Here is a 21,567-nt window from a genome sequence, read left to right as displayed (position 1 = left end):
CAATATCGTTAAAACCCTTCAGAGTTATGTTATTCTGTAGTAAAATTGTGAAGTAAACACCCAGGTGGGAGAAGGGGAAATATGTGAACTTCAGCAGGGAACTATCTATGGAATGCCTTTGTCAGGACAAAAACAACCACCTCAGAGTTCAGTATAGGGGCCAACCAACCCAGTTATTTCTACAGAAGGGGTACAGCGAGTGTGAATCATCCGGTATTTAAAAAGTGTCACCCATCCTTGCATTTACAAAATGAACTCCTGTGATAAAATACGTGGTCTTATCGGAGGTTTGCGGGGCCAGTGAAGTCAACTTATAAGGGAGTTGTATAAAGCCCTATGTGTAGATTTAGGTTACTTCAGAATGTCGACGTTTATTATAAAGTACATAAAGAAGAAAGAGGCAGAGTCTTGGAGCCTGATCAGATAAGTGGCAACTGTAGCAGATCTTTGTCCATAACAACCTTGAGTGTCTGCAGTCCTAAACCGAAGGCATACCACAAAATTTAGTTTTGAGAAGTTTCCTGTACCGGACGTGATGAGGTTCAGAGATCAGGCTGAGCGTGAGCGCATTCCACAAGCTTGGTCCTTCAACTTCCAGGAAACCCTGTAATATGTTTGTTAATTTATCAGATAAGCTGACAAACAGAATTTCCTGCCAGATGTGTACCGAGGGAACAGCTCCTGCAAGTTTCCAGAGCATTTGCCCCTCTGCGTTTTATGAACGGTGCAGAGGACCTTGGATTTATTCCTGATATAATCTGGGAGCCAGTCTTCTCTATCAGGGGCAACTTAGAAAAACGCCTGATTTCTCAGTCAGTCACCAGTGCTACAAATAAATGAAAGTATTTCGAAACTCATCACTGACGTGGCATCCCCCAATTTACGACCAGTCCTTAAAACAAGGGCTTTGTAATGGCTGAGAACACCCTCTACTAAAAAGGTTTTAAACTTATAACATTGTTGAAGGGCGTCTCAGCAGATGGCCACAGCAGTGCCCATTTAATGAAGAGTTTAGTTTTTGTAAATGATGCAACACATGTCACACAAACAAAAGATGAGGGGAAGATGCCTGCAATAAGTCTACCCAATGGCAATTGCTCTGGGTAGCATTCCAATCCATTGTTCTTTTGCGCACCATGGTGCCTCAGATTAGACCTAGCCATATGCAAATTAGTCTCGACCCTGCTCTAATAGGAACAGTCCAGCCGGAATTGCCAAGCCAGGTCCTCTCTGAACTGGAACAGAATTAGTCCAAGACTGGTTTCACCCTGACTGGGGCTCTTCAGTCATTTGCACCTTGGATCTAGTGGCACAATGAGCAAGGGACCAACATCCGGGCATATAGTGACGTAAAGTCCCTAAGGTCCGACTCCATTCTGGTCAGGCCCCCAACTCCATCTCAGACCACACTTCTCCCAAATTCGGCCAATTCAATGTAATATCAGTTATAAACAATAATAGCATAAATATTGACTGCCCGGATCATTTGTAAAACTGAGTGTGTCAAGTCATTCCAATAATGACCTACATATAACACTTGATAAGACACCCAGTCTCAAACAAGTGTTCCATTGGCAGAGCCATCAAGAACCATTTCTAAATAATTCAGTAAAGAAGGGTAGTTCGAATTGACCTCCCCTCGTCTCCCATCTTCTTAATGATGTATCTAGGACCCTTTGTTGCCCATAATCTATGTACCACATTCCTTAAATATGTCAGAGGCTTTCTTCCCTGATAATGTTCAGTATTTAAGGACCACCATGCGACTCCTTAGGCAGAGAGGTTCTTTGCCCCTGATTATCGTGCAGGACACCTTCTGAAGATGATCTTGGTTGACAATGATAAGAGGAGAGTACCCAAGGGAGGCTGGTATAACAGAGAATGTTTGCCTTTCACAGAGAACACTTCCTCCATGGCTCTTCCAGTACTAAGTTCACCTGTGTCATCCGTCGGTGGGAAAGCAAACCTTGCAGAACCAAGTATTGAGAGGGGTTCTGCTGGACTACAGTAAACTTTCCCATTCAGCATTGATGCACTATACTAAGTTCACCTGTGTCATCCGTGGCTGCGAAAGCAAACCTTGCAGAACTACGCCAGTCGTAATTTACACAACAGTTGGCAACTAACAGGGGGCCTGTATCTTATGGTTACACCTCCAGTAGTTTCTTCACTATTCACACACAGCTGTAGATCTGTCAGTACAATATAGGGCTTACCAAGTTATGGAAATCCCTTTGACTTACCAGGAACATCAGAACTGGTTCACTGATCAACTACCACACATGTACAGGAATGTCCACCTAGGACCACTGAGCTATAAAGGGGCTACTGAGTCAGTCTTGGTTGGCTACTTGGCTGTTACCAGTCCTGATACATTTGCACTTGCAAAGGTGGTCAGAGTGTTGAACTACACCGTTGCCTTATACAGGAGACTGATGCAGTTCATACAGCACACCTGAGTTCTCACAAAGCTCTCAGAGCAGGACCAGTAACTCCAACACAAGTATAAGTTATTAGCCCTGAGACTATTATTGCTATCATGGGTAAGGCACCAGTAAAGCTAGGTGAGATGGCCTTCTGGATTGTTCAAAAGATCAACCAGTAGTAAGGTGTGTATCCATAAACCATTCCTTTGGATAAACATAGGAGTTTAACTGTGTGTCTTCTTCTTGGGATGTTGCTACCAGTAGAGGAGTGTAACGTCTGGGGAACTATATTTGCAAGCATCTACATTAGTACAAATGGCACGCCATCACTGGCAGTACTCCCCAATGTACAGAAACAGATACAGTGCAGAATCTGCTCTAGACTTGGGTATGAAACTAATGGGAAACTGTTCACAGTTTTCTCTATCATCCTAAGTAATATTAAGGTAAAAGCTTCAGTTTTGGGCATACACCAGAAACTGGAAGCTGTGCCAATTCAAGACCGTGGATGGGAACTACCTAAAATAATCCTGGATGTGTACATCTCTGTGAGTTATGATAACTTATGTACACGAGCTGTTAAAGCACATTTACAACCTAGAAGTAACACTAAGAGTTCCGTTAAAGAGAAATCTGCAAATGGAAGGAAAGAAGAGACAGGGACAAAGAGAAAAGATGGACTGGATCACATCATCTCCGAAATCCAGTAGAGGTGGTTACAAACTGAGTGATTGCAGGAAAAGTTAAAAAGCCTGAACAGTATCAGCATTCTTATAGCCACACTTCACGTACTTTTCAGGACACTGGCAGTAAAGGAAACAAGAGAGGGAGCCGATTCAAGTATCGAAGAAAGGAGGAGTATAGCAGCAAACATGAAGCCGGATGCAAGACTCACTTCAGCAGGGAAGAGAGGAGAATGGATCAAACTCCAAAACCCTATAAAAAAAAGAGGATGCCTCTGAAAGTTCTGGATGCAAATCCAAGTGATGAATATGCATGAGTTGAAACTCCAAAGATGTAAGTTCTCCTAATAGGGTTTATGATTTGAACACACAGAGTGAGGGTGACATACCACACACTATTAAGGCAATAGTCACAGCTATCAGAGGACTGTGATACCATACTAGCTGAAGGAGACTAGTCTCCGGTCTTTCTTAAAGAAGCACCAGATATCCGGAAGATTTACACCAGTGATACAGAAGCCAAGCAGGGTCGGACAGAGAATCTTTTGCACATGTTATTCCTTTATGCAGTGAGCCACAAGTACAGGCTCAATACCCCTTGAAGCCAGAAGTCAAATATGGCATTGAAACAATACTAGATCAACTATAGTATCCGATCACATAAACACTTCCACGAACATGCCCTTTTTTCCCCATTTCCAAATCTGAGGGTTCCTTTAGGATCGTCTTAGACTATAGGAATTTGAATTCATATATGTGAACAGAGGAGCTGCAACATGAGCATAGCACAGGTGAAAAAAAATACAAAACAACACTGGATATTTCCAATGGTTACTTTAGTCAAAAGGTAGCGCCTGAAAGTACATATCTAACCGCCTTTAGTTTTAATGGGATCCAATTTTCATTTCAATGTTTACCTATGGGTTATAAGAACAGCATAGGCTTACTCCCAGCACACATTATGGCGGTCTTACAACCAGATCCAGAGGTATTATCATATAGTGATGATATCTAACTCACAGATGATGATCAGATTTACACCGGACTTGAGCAGATAGGGTGGTCATCTTGTCAACCTTCCATGGTTATAAATTTAATTTCGAGAAATTGAAGATCGCTTACCTGATGGCGACCTTCGTAGGATACAAATGATCAGATAAGGGCAAGGGCCTGGCATCTGATTTTTGGCAGACATGTGCTACGGTGCAGCCTACCTACACAATGAAGACATTGCAATCCCTGCTGTGATTTCTTCACTTTTGGCCTACGTACTATGCTGAGCGAGTGAAGTTCCTCTATGACCCGATTTCTCCCATATTTCAGTAGAACAATGGACAAATGCATACATTGCTATCTTGTGTACTCTGCAAGAAAATAAGTTACTTACCTGTAACTGTAGTTCTCCAGTATTAGAATCTTTCATAGATTCACATGCTTGAATCATTCCCCGATGTCCAGATGGGAGTCCCCGGTATCTTAGAAAAGTAATGTCCCCATAGACATACCAATAGAGGCTTTAGGCCTTAACTTTAAGTAAGCTACCCTAATCCTTATGTAAAAAAGGACCAAACTTTAGAGTCCACCAATCAGATTTACCCACCCTCCAGAATCTGCTTGGTAGAAGCTCCAGTCCCTTAGATTTTCCAAGCACAGTGCGCATAATTAATAAGTTACTGAGCGAAATAAGGTGAGCTTCGCCAGGGAGGTGGGTAGGTCACATGTGAATATATGAAAGATTCCAATACTGGAGATCTACAGCTACAGGTAAGTAACTTATTTTCTTACTCCAGTATTGGAACTTTCATAGATTCACATGCTTGAATCAGACTAGAAAGCAGTATTCTTGCCACATTGCATTCGTAATGAACTGAGGGAATAGCTTTATGCTACTTATTCCATGTCATAGAGAATTTAGATACACCATCATGCAGAACCCCTGTATTTATGTATATCCATATATATCTGCTTAGTTCTCTCTATATATCTATATTCCTATATCTATATGGAAAATGTTACTTACCCAGTAGAAATCTGTTCATGGGATGTAGTGCTGTAGATTCACTTGCTGTGCATAAGTCCGCCATCTAGTGTTGGGCTCGGAGCGTTACAAGTTGGTTTTCTTCAAAGAATGTTTTCGAGTCACAAAATCGAGTGACTCTTAGTCTCGGTAATACTGCGCATGGGCATCGAGTACTTTATTAGATTGTTTTCCCGCAGGAGGGTGCAGTAAAGAGTATATAGTTTCATATATATAGTAAAGAAAAGAAGATGTCCATGCAATGTATGTGCATATTTACAACCTATTATACTACAAAGGCTACAGACTTCCGGGGAGAAGAGTGGGCGCATGTGAATCTACAGCACTACATACCACGAACAGATGTCTACTGGGTAAGTAACATTTTCCGTTCAATGGCATGTGTAGCTGTAAATACACATGCTGTGCATAGACAGTAAAGCAGTCCTCCCTTAAATCAGCGGTGGCTAATAGGAGTTGTAGTTGCTTGGAATAGTGTTTTGTGTACTGCCTGTCCAACAGGTGCTTGTTGGTGGGATAAGACATCCACACAGAAATGTTTGGTAAATCTGTGTGGTGTAGACCATGTGGCAGCTTTACATATGTCTGCTGTTGGTATTTTGCCTAAAAAAGCCATTGAAGCTCCTTTTTTCCCAGTGGAAGGAGCTCTAGGAGCTACTGGTAACTGTCTTTTAGCTTTAAGGAAGCACTTTTGAATGCACTTTATTATCCATCTGGCTAATCCATTTTTAGAAATAGGATTACTTTTGAGAGGTTGTGAAAAAGCTACAAATAGTTGTTTTGTTTTCCTAAACTCCTTTGTTCTTTCTATATAATACATACGAGCTCTTTTAACATAAAGGGTATGAAGATTCCTTTCAGCAACTGAATCTGGTTGTGGACAGAAGACTGGCAATTCCACAGATTGATTGATATGAATATGTGAAACCATCTTTGGTAAGAATTTAGGATTTGATCTTAAAACTAATTTAAGTTTATGAATTTGAAAGAAAGGTTCTTCTAAAGCGAATGCTTGAATTTCACTAACCCTTCGCAATGAAGTAACAGCTACTAAGAAAGCTACCTTTCATGATAAAAAACTGGTGACTACAAGAATGCATGGGTTCAAATGGTGGTCCCATAAGTCTTGTAAGTACAATATTAAGGTTCCACACAGGTGCTGGAGGCACTCTAGTTGGAATGACCTTTTTAAGGCCTTCAATAAAGGCTTTAATAACAAGAACCCTGAACAATGAGATTTGCTGTCTGTTTTGAAGATAAGCAGCTACAGCTGTTAGATGAATTTTAATAGATGAATATGGCAAGTTTTTTTTTTGTAAATGAAGCAAGTAACAAACAATATCTTGTACTAGCGCTTTAAGTGGATCAATAAGTTTCGGTTGACAATAGCATACAAAGCGTTTCCATTTAGCTGCATAACATTGTCTAGTTGTAGGGTTTGCACGGTTCTTTTATAATATCCATGCACTCAGATGGAAGTTGTAAATAGCCAAACTCTATGACCTCAGGAGCCAAATTGCCAGATTGAGTATGCTGGGATTTGAATGTCTGATTCAACCCTTTCTTTGAGTTAACAAGTCTGGTCTGTTTGGCAGCTTGTGATGTGGTACTACAGACAGATCCAATAGTGTTGTGTACCAATGTTGACGTGCCCAGAGAGGAGCTATGAATATCATTGTGAGTGAGGTTTCTTTCATCTTTTTTATCAGAGATGGAATTAGTGGGAGAGGTGGAAAAGCGTAAGTAAATATTCCTGACCAATTCATCCGCAGAGCATTTACCTTGGGATTGAGGGTGTGGGTACCTGGAGGCGAAGCTTAGGCATTTTGCGTTTTCTTTAATGGCAAACATATCTATGTCTTGAATTCGCCACATTTGAAGATATAGCTGAATCACCTGTGGGTGAATTTCCCATTCATGGACTTGTTGATGCATCCTGCTTAACAGGTCCGCTAGTTGATTGTGTATGCCTGGAAGATACATCTGCTAATAACTGGATCCGATTGTGAATTGCCCAGTTCCATATTGTCTTTGCTAAGAGAGATAATTGGGACGAGTGTGCCCCCCCACCCCTGTTTTTTCAGATAATACATTGTGGCCATATTGCCTGTCCATATCAACACTATTTTGTGTGTGATTTGTGTCTCAAAAGCTTGTAATGCTAGGAATACTGCTAGGAGTTCCAAGTGATTTATTTGAAAAGTTTGTTGTTGTGAATCACACTTGCCTTGTATGGTGATGTTGTTGAGGTTTGCTACCCAACCCATCAGTGATGCATCTGTTGTGATTATAGTCTGAGGCACAGGGTCCAACAACACTAGATCCTGAATTTGACCCTGTGTTTGAGACCATTGTCGAGAAAGGCACTGCTGTTGTGGCCGCATGAGCAATCTTGAATTGGGAACTATGGCTATACATGAGGCTATCATCCCTAAACGTTTCATCACTAGCTTTACTGTATAACTGTGGTTGTATTGCAGTTGAGATATGAGATTGTGGAAAGCTTGGATCCCTAGTGGGTTTGGATATGCCAACAATGGTTGAGTGTTCAGAATTGCTACCAGATACGGTTGTATTTGGAATGGTTGAAGAGGAGATTTTTGGTAATTGACTGTAAATCCTAACTTGTGTAGGATATTAATTGTATATTGATTAATGCTGATAACAATTCTGTTTTGTTGTGGCTTTTATGAGCCAATCATCTAGGTATTGGAATACATGTATGTGTTGCCTTCTGAGAAATGCTGCAACCACTGCTAAGCATTTTGTGAACACCCTTGGTGCTGTTGTTACCTCGAACGTTAGCACTTTGAATTGGGAGTGCTTTCCTGCACTTAGGTATTTTCGATGTATTGGAATGTGAAAGTAAGTGAGATCTAATGGTGTCATGTAGTCCTGCTTTTGTAATAGGGGAAATGACATCTTGTAGAGTGACCATATGAAAGTGTTCCAATAGAATGCCTAGATTGTGAGGCCTGAGATCTAAGATTGGTCTGAGAGTACCGTTTTTCTTTGGTATGAGGAAGTATAGAGAATATACTCTTGATCCATGTTAGGATATAGGCACTATCTCCATGGCTCCTATGATGAGTAGTGATTGTACTTCTTGTTTTGAGAGAGTAAAATGTTCCTGAGTCATTCTGTGTGAACGAGGGGGAATGTTTGGTGGAGTAGAGATGAGTTCTAGGCAATAACCATGTTGGATACTTGATATAACCCAGTGATCTGTAGTGATGTTTTGCCATTGAGAGTGGAAATTCACCAGTCTCCCTTCTTCAGGAGATGTATGGTCTGTGCGGATGTTTAATAAGTCACTGCTGTATTGATGTAGAGGAACCTCTGGAAGTGGTTGATTAAGCCCTTCCTTTGTACTGAGATACTCTATATGATCCTCTGAATGAGCCACTATTAAAGAAGCTTGTTCCTTTTTTGTGTTGTGAGGTAGATGGTTCTGTGGTTCATGGTTTGAAACTACCCCTATACTGTGGCCTACGGAAATTACCTCTAGTAGGTGTGGTATATAAAGAACCCATGGCTTTTGCAGTTTCTGAATCTTTTTTAAGTTTATCTATTGTGGTATCCACTTCCTAGCCAAATAGATGTTGTTTATCAAAGGGCATGTTAAGAACTGCTTGTTGAATTTCTGGTTTAAATCCTGATGCCCTAAGCCATACATGTCTTCTAATGATTATTCTGGTGTTAATGCCCCTTGCAGCTGTATCAGCTGAATTAGTAGCACATCTAATAGTATTATCAGAAATAGCCTGCCTTCCTGTCACTATTTGTTGCCCCCCTTTTTTGTGCTCTGGTGAAAGATATTGCAATAAATCGTCCATTTGATCCCAAAGAGCCTTGTCACACCGTTCAAGGAGTCCCTGAGAGTTTGCAATCCTCCAATGATTAGCAGCCTGTCAGGCCACCCTTTTATCCAGCTGCATCAAACTCACTACTCTCTTTATCTGGAGGAGGGGCATTTCCTGTAGATTGACTATTAGCCCTTTTCCTCGCTGCACTCACTACTATAAAGTCAGGTGGTAATTGTGCTCTAATAAAAACTGGGTCAGATGGTGCTGGTTTATATTTTTTGTCTACCCTTCGTGTAATATTTCTTGCTTTTACTGGTTCTTTAAAAACATCTTCAGCATGTCTAAGCATGCATGGAAGCATAGGGTTACACTGATACTCCGTCTGAGTAGATGCAATGTGTTGAACAAGAAATCATCCTCAATAGGATCAGTATGTAACTGCACATTATGATATGCTGCTGCCCTGGCTATAACCTGATTATAGGCAGTTGTGTCCTCAGGGGAAGATGGTCTTGCTAGATACAAATCTGGGGCATTAGGTAAAATAGGATCTGTATCATATAGCGGTTATGGATCTACATCATTTTGAGGATCGGTGAAATCATCCTTATGTGGTGATATAGGTGAGACATGTGGTGAAAACTGTGCCAAATGTGTGGGTGAGGGTGGTGTTGGTGGTGAAATAGGAAGATAAGGATAGCGAGGTGGTGAAGACTGCAGTTGCAGTGTCTTATGCTTCTCCTTTCACTTACGGACTTTAATTGGTGAAGACCCAGCATCTAAAGTCTCTTGAAAAGTCAATTTTCTTTTGGTTGCTGGAGGAGGAGATGCTATAATCCTCTCCGTTTCCTTGTTTATATGGATCTTTCTTTGTTTGGCATCCATAACCTCTAAAATAGGTTGAATCTCTGAAGACTCCTCAGTAATTGAAGAACGTTTACCACTGGTATCTGTCGATTCCGGAATTTTGGTGGAATGCTTGACTGGAACTGAAATTGTCGGCTCCGAAGGTGCTATTCTCTTTTTCGGATCCGTAGCGGAGCAGTCCGATTTTCAACTCAGCACCGAAAGAGGTGCAGCAGGCTATTTGATATTTGATTGAGCGTTGGTCTTCCAAAGGTATTTTTCAGGTCCGACTATGGCCGGAAGGCAGTGGAGGACCAAAGACTGATGTAGGAGTCATTTTTATTGTCTTTGTTTGGTGTAAGGGGACTGCTGTACTCACATACTGCGCCGGTGTGATGTCCTCATCTGAGTCTCGATCCGAATCGGAACCCTCGATGGAAACTGCTACACACTGCTCCTCTTCTTCTTGCACTTGTTCTCCTCTGAAAATGTCGGGTGTGTGTTCTGCCGACTTGGACGCCATCTCCATCCGGCGTACTCTCTGGTCCCGAAGAGTCTTTTTTGGATCAGAATTATCTGCATGTGTTAAAGGTCTCCTCTCTGTGTTCTGGAGACAAACAGAGGTTGCACACCAAATGTTGATCAGTGTAAGGAAATTTTGCGTGACACCGAGGACAGAAATGAGACAGAGTATGTTCCATGAGCTCACATTATTCAATCAAATAATGTCTTGAAGAACGCCCAGAAAGGGTGAGGTCGCCCCTAAGGGCGTCAACTCGAGCCAGACGATTACAATTGGATCAACTATCGACAGTAAGAAAACGCAATCAAAACAATACTGACGTTTTATAGAAAGTTTAGAAAAGTTCAGAGTATACCGAACGGAAAAGTCCCGGAGCGAGAGGAAACACGTCCGTACCCAACAGCGGAAAGAAAACAATCTAATAAAGGACTCGATGCCCATGCACAGTATTACCAAAAGGAGGAGTCATTCAATCTTGTGACTCAAAAATATTCTTCGAAGAAAAACAACTTGTAACACTCCAAGCCCAACACTAGATGGCAGACTTATGCACAGCATGTGTATCTACAGCTACACATGCCATCGAACATATATGTGTGTACTCTTCCAGGTAGCAGCTCTGCAAATATCTCGTAGACGTACACCTGCGAATAATGCCATTGAGATCAAGACAGATCTTGTAGAATGGGCAAGCACTAAAGTCTGTAATGGTTTGCCAGCTAATTGGTAACAAAAGTTTATGGCAGCTACTATCCACTTAGCTATGCCTTGTTTTGAAAGAGGTTGCCCATTACGAGGAGCGCTATAAGCCACAAAGAATTGTTTAGACTTGCGAAAGTGTTTGGTCTGCGCCAAGTAGAACTTAGTGCATCTTCCAACATCTAGTGAGTGAAGAGCGCCCTCTGGTGGTGTTGACGGATTCGGGAAGAAAACTTGAAGACCAAATGCTCATTGAGGTGGAAGTTCAATGTTAATTTAGGGACAAACTTCGGGTTTGTGTGAAGGACTACCCTGTCCTCTTTAAATTGAAGGAAAGGCTCTTAAATAGCAGGGGCCTGGATCTCACTGATGCGTTTGGCAGAAGAGACACAAGAAGAGCAACCTTCCAAGATAAATATTTTAAGTGTGCTTTGTGAATGGGTTCAAATGGGTGTCTCATGTGTTGAGAAAGTGCCAAGAAGGCAGGGGAGGTTTTACTGGAGGGAAGACCCTAAATAGTCCTTTGAGAAACTGAACTGCTTAATTAACCTGGAGGACTATAAAGAAGGAGACATTGGGGAATGTCTGAAACGAGATATGGCCGCCAGGTGTACCCTAATGGATGCATGAGCTAATCCTGAAGATGTTAGATGAAGGAGATATGGTAATATCTGTTCTGGTGCTGAAGATAGTGGATTTATCTGTTCTTTCTGGCATCATTGACAAAACCGTTCCCATTTAGAAGAATAAGTCTTGTTTGTGCTATCAGCTCTAGCCTTCAAGGGTATTTTCCTACATTCTGGATGGATGTTTAGATGGGCGAACTCATTGTGTTCAGGAGCCAGGACGATAATTTCAGTGACTTGGGGTCCAGGTGTAGGACTTGACCACCATTCATTGTCAGGAGAGCCAGCGAGACCTTTAGTGGAAAGTGATCGCTCTCTGCGAATAGGTACCAGTCCGAGAACCAATGTTGGCAAAGTCAATATGGGGCTATCAGGATTAATTTGCTGGTTCCCTCTTGATCTTTGTGAGAACTCTTGAAATCATGGGAATGGGTGGAAAAGCATAGGGAAAAATCCCGCACCATGCCATCAAGAAGGCATTCCCTCACGACCCCAGATGGTGATCACAACTTGAGAAGAAGCGGCATTTGGTATTCTGAGGGGTAGATTGAGTTTGCCCCATCTTCTGAATACTTGGTTGAGTGTCTTCTGATTCAATTACCACTTATGGCAGGATGATGTGAACCTGCTGAGTGTCCGCTATCTTGTTCTGTTTTCCTGTTGTTCTGCTCTTAAACTCACCCCATTTTGAATAGCCCGATTCCAAATATTTTGAGATTCTCGAGGCAGAAGAGATCTCGTTGCTTCCTGTTTGTTCAAGTAATACATTGTTGTTGTATTACCTGTACGTATGAAAACAGTAGATTGTTTTATTCTGAGGAGAAAAGCTTGTAGACCCAGATATACTGCTTTGAGTTCCAACAGATTGATGTGACATTTCCGAAAAGAGGTCTTCCACTTTCCGCTGACCTGCAGGTCTTGAAGATATGCCCCCCATCCATCCAGAGAGGAGTCTGTGGTAATGACTAGCGGAGATCATTAAAGCATAAAAGAAAGCCTACTGTAATGTTTGGTTGTTTTTTCCACCAGTGAAGTGCCTCGATCATGCGTGGAGTTACTGATATAGTGTAGTTGAATGAACCTGTCTTTTGAAGCCACTGAAGGTCTAATTCTTCTTGAAGGGGTCACATTCTTAGGCGACAAGATGGAAGCAGCTGAATGCATGAGGACATCATACGTAACAGAGACTTGTAGTGGCATACTGAAATAAACTTTTTTCTTTGTATCAGGCTTGCTAAAGACATGAGCTTGGTTTGTCTTTCCAATGTGGGAGCGGCCTTGTCTTTAATTGTGTCTAATGTCGCCGCCAGAGAATGTTGTTACTTTTGTTGTTAAGAACTTTGATTTGTTCCAATTTAGAGTAAAACCCAGTTCATTGAATAGGGCTATGCAAACCTGTGTTGACCTGCGAGATGCACGGATTCACTGTGCTTTTTGAGCCAATCGTCTAAGTACGGAAATACTTGGTGTTTCTGTTTCCATAACCATGCTGCCACTGAAGCTAGACACTATGTAAATATCATGGGGGCTGATTTTAGGCTTAAAGGAAGAACCCTGAACTAGAAATGGCTGCCGGCTACTGTAAATCAGAGGATTTGTTTGTGGGCAGGAGAGATTGGGATATGAAAATATGTGGCTTGTAGATCCTGGGTCGCCGAAACGTCTCCGTGATTCAGATGTAGGAGAATATCCTGCGATGTCACCATGCAGAAGGACTGACGTTTGAGGTATTTGTTGAGATTTCTGAGGTTGAAGATAGGTTGCCATTCTTTCCAGTTCTTGCATATTAGAATCCTCTTCCCTTTTGTAAGGAAGGAACTCTTTCTATTGCTCCTTTCCTTCGCATGGTCTTCACCTTCAATATGAGCTGCTTTAGATGTTTTGAATGGAGGTATGTGGAGGATGCAGAGGCGGAATTTAGGTAAATTTGAAGGTGTGGCCAAACTGAACTATCTTTAATACCCACTGGTCTGATGTTATTTCCTGCCATTTTTGTATGAACTAAGATATTCTTCCTTCTATCATTAAAAACGGTGCCAAAGAGGTAGCCAGAGCCTGTAACTGGTCATTGGCAACGACTTGTGTCTTTTCACTGATGCATTGCTCTACCCCCGGCTGGGGGGGGTTGGGGGGCAGCCTATTTGGGCTGGTTGCCTTTGCTAGTACTGCAAACAAAACTGTTGAACTGACGATGCGTCGGAAGGGTAGCGAAGGTGCTGAAATCCCCCTTAGTAAGATAACATGCCTCCATCCTCCAGAGCCACGAAAAGGCAACTTTTTAAACTGAAGCATACTCAGTGATCCTGCCGTGTCTGTCTTAATCGCTTTGGAGACTTCGCTTCCTCTATATGTTTGATAAAGATATGCTTTAATGATCTCCGCTAGTCATTACCACAGACTCCTCTCTGTTTGATAAAGAGAGCCTCTTCAGCAAACGGAAGATCCAAGATCTTATTCTGCAACTCTGGTCTAAAGGTGGTAGCCTTAAGCCAGCCTCACCTTCTAAGCAGTGTCGCACCAGCTAGTTGTCTAAAAGCAGTGGTAGCAATATCCACAGTGCAGTCGATGATCTCCGGTGAGGTGCACTCTCCTTCTAGCAAAATCTTTTTTGCTTCTGCCTTTGCCTCATCCTGAAGCTGGTCAACATATGTCAATATCCGTCCACAACTGTCTGTCATATCTACCAAAGCCAACCAAGACGTTTGCCACCCTAACCGTAAGCCCAGAAATAGAGGAAAACTGCTTTGCAATGTTGTCTAATCGTCTTCCTTCCTTAACCGGCTGTGTCGTAACTGGTGTAGATGGATTCTTAGAGCGCATCTGCGCCACCTGAGCTATTACTGAACTCACTTTCGGATGGTCAATTGGGCACAATGGGGCATCTTCCAGGCTTTATACTTCTTGTTCAATCTTGGTAATATGGCAATTACTGTAGCCCGATTCCTCATAACTTTTAAGTCCGCAGGGGTAAGTGATGGAGATGATGGAGTAGGGATTAAGTAATTAGCCCATTCAGATTGTGTGTCCCGAACCTCTTCTTCTTCCCTCTTCTCATCTGAGGTATCCGTGTCCTGCAGAAATGTTCTCTGCGGGGTACTCCTTACAGACTTTGGCAAAAACGTCAATCTCGGTGCTGGAGTGGAAGGTTGAGTTAAGGGTGGTAGAGATTCTGTTGGATTTTTTTTCCACCTGTGTAGTCATTGAAGGAAACCTCTTTCTGTAGTCAGATAACATAAGTTGGAGTTCATTAATAAGCAAGCTGGGAAGACACACCATCTCAACAGGATAAAACCTAACAATTTATCGTGCATATACTTAATAAGGGAAGCCAATGAGGTCATGCTACTGGTGGCCTGGTTTATACAAACAGACTAGGAATTATGTTACTGTGTGACATTTGCAAACAATTAATCCTTCTCCTGTCAAATGACCTTCAGCAGCCCCTCTTTCAGTCACTGATATTCCCTTCTGGGTAATTTACTTGGACCATATTGGTCCAATCCAATCCGCCAACCAATAGCGATACATGTGGGCTGCAATTGATTCATGTTCTTGATTCCTATAGGTGTGCTCACAGAGAAATGCATATGTTTCAGAAACAGTAAAAGATTTTCAGTATCTGGTGGCAACTGGAGCAGTTCATTTATTTCTTTCAAATGCCGGTCCTGAGTTTGTCTCCAATGCTTACAGTGATTCAATGTCTGCTCTGGGAGTTCATCTGCAATTCAGCAACCCGTTTAGAGCGGAGTCTAATGGCGTTGTTGAATGGGCCAATGACAGAATTAAACAAGCCTTGACTGCTAGGGTGCTACGTTGAGGTCTTAGTTGATAGCATAACCTGTCTGTGGTCCAGGGAGCACTGAATATCTTGCCTAGACCAGTATTGCGGGGATACACTCCATACGAGTTCCCTTCGGAGGTGCTCTCTACATGCCTGGCTTAGATTATCCTGGGAAGGTGGTGAAGAAAGAAATTGGAGTTGGAGAAACATCTGAATGTTTTACAGGATATCCAAGAAGTCAGAGACAAGCTGTCCAACATGAGCCACTCTGACACCACCACCTGTGCAGAGAAGATCATGACTGCTGCTGATGGGAGTGTTCCCAAAGCTGGGGACCTAATCCTGGAGAAAATAAATCCACAATAACCATCCTACAGACCACCTCTGACTGTTCTTGGGGTAAAAGGCATAAAACACCTCTGACTGTTCTTGGGGTGAAAGGTATAAAACTCTTATTCTGCATCCTTTCCCTGGCTCACGGAGAACAGACAAGGTCCATCGACCACGGGAAAATACATTATTTTAGCAGTCCCCTACATCTGACCAGCCCAGCGGACAAGAAGTATTCAGAGTAGCATCTCTCAACCTCTCCCCACTCTGAATACAACACCCCTCTAACAAAACAGCACCACTAGCTTGAGTTCCCAGCCGGGGACTACTCAGAAGATCAATACATGCAGAACATTGAGTTCATCAAATAAACCTGAGATTGCCATCACCACGGTCACTACTATTCAACACAACTACATGGTTTACTGTGAACTCCCACTTGATGCAACATCACTTGAAATAGTGCCCTTTTCGAAAAACTTGAGAGCCCACTGACTTTCAGATTGACTCTTGATATGCTTTTGAAGATTTTGCAACTCAATCTACAGTCACTCACCGCCATAGTTTGCTTCCCACTTACTAGTGGCTTTGTGACAGGTACCTGATTACACTGTGGTCCTATGTTTGGACCACCTGGGGTACTTTTCTTTTCATCCTCTGGCTGACAATGAAGTTCATCGTTCTACTACTATTAAATGGACATTTCATTTCCAGAAGAACAATTGCATCCCCTACGATTTGCAAACAGCCCCATTCTTCCTGCCACAGAGCTCAAGGAGACTTCTACACTGTCAAAATCACAGACTATCCAGTGTCCGATGACAGAGCTCGGAAGAAGGGCTGTATTAGATTATGAGGCCCACTAAGACAATGCAATTACCATACGTAATTAAGGTGTCAATGAACTGCATTATGACTCCTGGTTCCGTTTCCGATGAGTGAGATACAGACACTTTTAAACAAATGATGTTTGACTTGCAGGCATATTCTACTTTGAATGATGAAGATCCTCATTTGAATTCAACTAATTATCAAGAAATGTATTGCTATCACCATTATGTACATTATTAAACGTGTAGGAATAGCTATCCAAGGCAGATTTACAGATACACACAATGGGAACACTGGAAGGCACAGCTTCCTGATAGCCACCCTAAGTCTTCAAAGAAATTCCCCTACTTCCAAAGTGAGGACAGATCACAGCCTTTGGCTTTCTATTTTTTGAAGGAGCCACACCAGTTTAAAAAAAATTCTACTCTATTGAGTTTAATTAGAATCTGGCTATCTAGGGACATGAGTATTGGAAAAGTAACAGCGATGAGAAAAGTATTTGGGGAACCAAACTTTGGCAGATCTTAATGCTGTGTGTATGATACTGTGAACAGCGAAATAGGTTTATTGTTACCACAGTGCCCCATATCCCTTCCCAGGGATGGTTAGCAACCCAAAAGCAATGACTTTATTTCAATTCTGTATTGAGTGGAATTCTGTGGGACTAAAATAACCTGCCTTTCACATTCAGCGCTGGTGTATCAATCTAAGTTCACCTGCGTCTCTTGTGGGTGGGAAGCAAACCTTGTGGAACTATGCCAGTCACAGTTTATGCAACAAAAGCTGGGTCTGATCTGAGGTGTTATTGTGTGCAAAGGAACGATGAGTTGGAATGCTACCCAAAGTGATTTGCCCTTGGTTAGACTTTTTGCATGTATCCTCCTATCACCTTTGTGTGTTTAATGCAACACGTATGTGCCAATTGTCTAGGAAGAACTATGATTCCTGTGTGTTGTCATGTTATAACTCATTTGCACAGGACTCCTACACACTTACACAAATGCTTCTTAGTGCCTTAGGAGGACACCACTGTGAACCCTAACAATTAACAGGCATATAGGCCAGAACATTCTCAGTTAATAAAAAAACAGGTTATCAGCTTGCATCTAAAACAGTAAGGAAAATATTACTCACACAGTAGACACCTGTTTGTGACATATAGTAGAGTCACATGCTCTGCATACTTCTGCCATCTAGTCTTAGGTCCTGATGTGTGCAAGTTGTTCTTATTGAAGAAGTCTTTCAAGTCATGAGGTTGTGTGACTCCTCCGCTTGCTGGTAATGTGCATGGGCATCAAGGATGTATGTCCATGGGAAAGAGAAAAAAATAGAAAGATTACTGCAATGGTCACAGGTGTCCAGGGAGGACGGTAGGCACATGTCAATCTACAACACTGCATGCCACAACAGATGTCTACTGGGTAAGTAGTACTTTTAGTTCAAGGCATGTGTTGCTGTGGATACACATGCTATGCATAGACTATAAAACAGTCCTCCTTAAAGAGGAGGCTGGCTTGCAGCTGTTGCAGTGGATTGAAAAAGTGTGCAGTGTACTGCTTGACCACCTTTGGCCTGTTGGAACATATAAAGTGGCCCAAGTGTGTTCACTGCATAACTGGCAGGGGAGCTCTTGATGAGACAGTCGTCTAGATAAGAAAAGATGTGAATTCCCTGCTTTCAAAGGTGCACGGCCACTACTGCAAGGCACTTTGTGAAGACTTGGGGAGCTGTAGAGAATCCAAAGGGGAGTACTTTGAACTGATAGTGTTTGCCATTTACCACAAACCTGAGGTAACAGATGCATTGGGTGTGTAAGCATGTGAGAATGTGCATTCTTCAAGTTGAGTGCGGTCGTAAAGTTGACCTGCTGCAGATGTGGTATAATATCCTGGAGGGTGAACATATGGAAATGTTCTTAGACAATGTATTTAGTTAGAGGCCTTAGGTCGAGGATGGACCTGAGGGAGCCATCTTTTTTTAGGTATTAAAAAATACAAGGGAGCACACTCCTAACCCTTGTGGTTGAGGTTGTACTTCTTCGGTGGTGCCTTTGAGAAGGAGGGACTGTACCCCTTCCTTGAGCAGTTTTATGCCCTCTGGTGAGAGTCTGTGTTTGCAGGGTAGTATTGTGGGAGATGAGGTAGTTAACTCCAAGCAATAACTTTTCTGTACTATGTCCAGCACCCACTGCTCAGAAGTGATGTCCCACCATACGGGTAGAAACTGTTGTAAATGACTCCCAACAGGTGTTTTGAGATTGGAGGAGCATGAGTGGTTAGTCAGGGTTTGGTTGATGTGGTAGGGGAAGCAATTATTTCCCCTGTAGGAGCCTCTAGAATAACCTCTACCTGAGGGTGCCTAGTTTTGCAGACAATTGTATGTTGTGGAGATTTCAGGGGAAGCCTGTTGGAATCTCCACAGAAGGACGTGCAGTGGAACCTCAAAAAGTGGGTGTTTGAAGTGTGCCCATCGCCTTTGAGGTCTCATTGTCTTTTTTCATTTTCTCCAATAGTTGATGCACCTGGGTCCCAAAAAGATGTTCTCCATCAAATGGGAGAGCTAACAAGTTCTGCTGAACTTCAAGCTTAAAGCCTGATATGCGCAGCAGTGCATGTTATTTGAGAAAGAGGCTTGAGTTGATGCCCTGAGCAGCTGTGTTGGAGGCATCAAGGACACATCTTACATTTGTGTTTGAAATTAATTTCCCATCAGACACTAACTCATACCCTCACTTACAGTGTTCTTCGGGGAGGTACTGGAGGAGTTCCTCCATTTCGTTGCATGAGGCTCTGTCATACCTACTTAAGAGATCTTTGCCAGTAGTTAGCAGACGGAGCTGATACCCTCTGTCAGGCAGGAGGGCTTCTACAGTTGTTTGGGAGTTAGCCCTCTTTATAGTCGAATCGAAAGAGAGTCTGGTGTAAGCTGACTTTGAATGTAAAGGTGGGGGTCAGAAGGGGATATTTTTTATCTACACAAGGAGATATCACCCCTGCAAGGACAGGGGTCTGGAAAATCTCCCTAGTGTGTAGCAACATACCTTTTAACATAGTCCGGTATTGTGCAGTGTGTTTTATTGAGAAGAGTGTCTCAAATAAAAAAATCCTCCTCTTTAGGATCAGAACAGAGAGGAATCTTATGATAAACTGCGGCAATGGCAAACAGCCACGGTAAGTGGAGGAATCATCTGGTAGGGAGGACGAGTTGGGTCAGATCAGGGTCAGTGTCTGCATGGGGCTCAGCATTGTAAGTGTCCCAGGGGTCTGGCTGTGGTGAAAAAGGAATTGGTTCTTCACCCTCCAATTCCTCATGGCATGTTTGAAAGGGGCTCTCCATGTGAGGAGTGGGGTGGGGGGGGAGAGAAGGTTCCTGCTTAGCCTGTGCTGGTGATGGAGGTGCGGGTAATGGGCTGGTTCGATTTCTTCCTTGCTTTAGGAACTGAGGCTTCATACAATTCCTCCTGAAAGAAAGCTGTCTTTTCGGTGGATTGTGGCAACTTTAGGTGATTGAGTAATGATTTACCCCATCTAGGGATGAATTTTTAAAAAAATTCTGACGGGCGTCGATCTCTTCTTTGAGCCGATGGAGGAGTGACTCGACCACTTTGGGGCCAACTGTGGTGGTGGGTGTCTTCAACGCCAAAGGCTAAGGCGCCGATGTTGGTTTTGGTGCTGGTGGGGCTGGTGCTTGTATATGTTTTGGTACTGACATTTTGCTTGAAGCTGAGCCTGTCGTGGTCTGAGCTGAGCCGACTGACTTGGTAGGTTTTTTCAGCACCAAGAAGCGGCAGAGAGTTACATCTGAAGTTGATGATCAGTGCCTGCCATGGTCGGAAGGCAGTAGTGGCCCGATGGAGTGTTTCTGATGCTTTTGGGTCATTGTTCAGCCTTTCGAGGAGGTCTGCTTTGTTTAGGAGCTTTACTGAGGAGGGGGACGTTGTGTTCTCACAACTTTCTGGGTAGCTGGTAAGTCCTCTGGTGAGTACACCTCTTTGTTGGCTGCAGACACCTTGGCATGGTGTTTCGGATGAACTTTTGCACCAAAGAGTCCCACAGGATCTTTGCTGCCCCTGTGGGACATCTCCAAACATTGGGCCCCATGGCCACGGAGGGTCTTTTTAGATCTGGAGGAGCGGCAGGTGTCACAACCAAGCTGGTTGTACTGTAAAGATTATATACCAGATGAAGGTAGTCTGTGGATATTTGGAATGGCATCAAGGACAATACCTACAGGACATTTGTTCCAATATCCTTGCAACATTGCATGGAACAATTCAAAGATCCAAGAAACAAAGGCCCCGAAGGGTAAGGCCCATAGGGGGCGAGACCCATCCCAGAATCACCCAGAGGAGATCGATTCTTCGACGCGATATGGAATGAAGAAAGGGATGGCATTCTAAACAACAATACTGATGGTCAGAAGTATGGTGGGAGCCGAAAGAGTACCAACACTGATCTCAAATAAGAGCACAGAAGCACAAGTCCAAACCCTATGATGGAGAGAAAACAATGGAGTTGATGCCCATGCACATTACCAACACAGTGAGTCACACAGCCTCGTGAACTGAAAGGATCTTGGAAGAAAAACAACATGCACACATCTGACCCAAAACTAGATGGCAAAAGTATGCAGAACATGTGTATCTACAGCCACATATTCCTCAAACATTTGTATATGCTCATAAACTCAAAACAAGAGAGAGTTCCAGTTTGGCTGCAGCTGTAGAAAAAGCACAGTCTCTGTAAGTGCATACTCGTCCTAGTAGTGGCAAGAAGTAAAAACTGGTATACAAATCTGAGGGAGTGTGACAGTATATTGAAGGAAAGTTATTGGGCCAGTGAGGAAGGTGATCGGAGCTTTTTGCAAGCGCTTTGATTGAAGCACTCTGAGCAAGTTTCAGTCAATTTAAGACTATAGGGGTCATTCCAACCCTGGCGGTCATCGACCGCCAGGGTGGATGACCACGGAAGCACCGCCA

General features: G+C 42.9%; 1 protein-coding gene across 3 annotated transcripts in view; it reads right to left on the bottom strand.

Annotated features, from left to right (window-relative positions):
* The window catches only part of ATP11A (ATPase phospholipid transporting 11A), a 661,076-nt gene that overhangs the window by 206,195 nt on the left and 433,314 nt on the right, over window positions 1-21,567 (bottom strand). The gene's annotated exons all lie outside the window — the stretch shown is intronic.

This window comes from Pleurodeles waltl, chromosome 8, assembly GCF_031143425.1.
Source record: "Pleurodeles waltl isolate 20211129_DDA chromosome 8, aPleWal1.hap1.20221129, whole genome shotgun sequence".
Lineage (NCBI taxonomy): Eukaryota > Metazoa > Chordata > Amphibia > Caudata > Salamandridae > Pleurodeles > Pleurodeles waltl.
The sequence above is the reverse complement of the archived record's forward strand: the minus strand, read 5'-3'. Positions and strand labels throughout refer to the sequence as shown.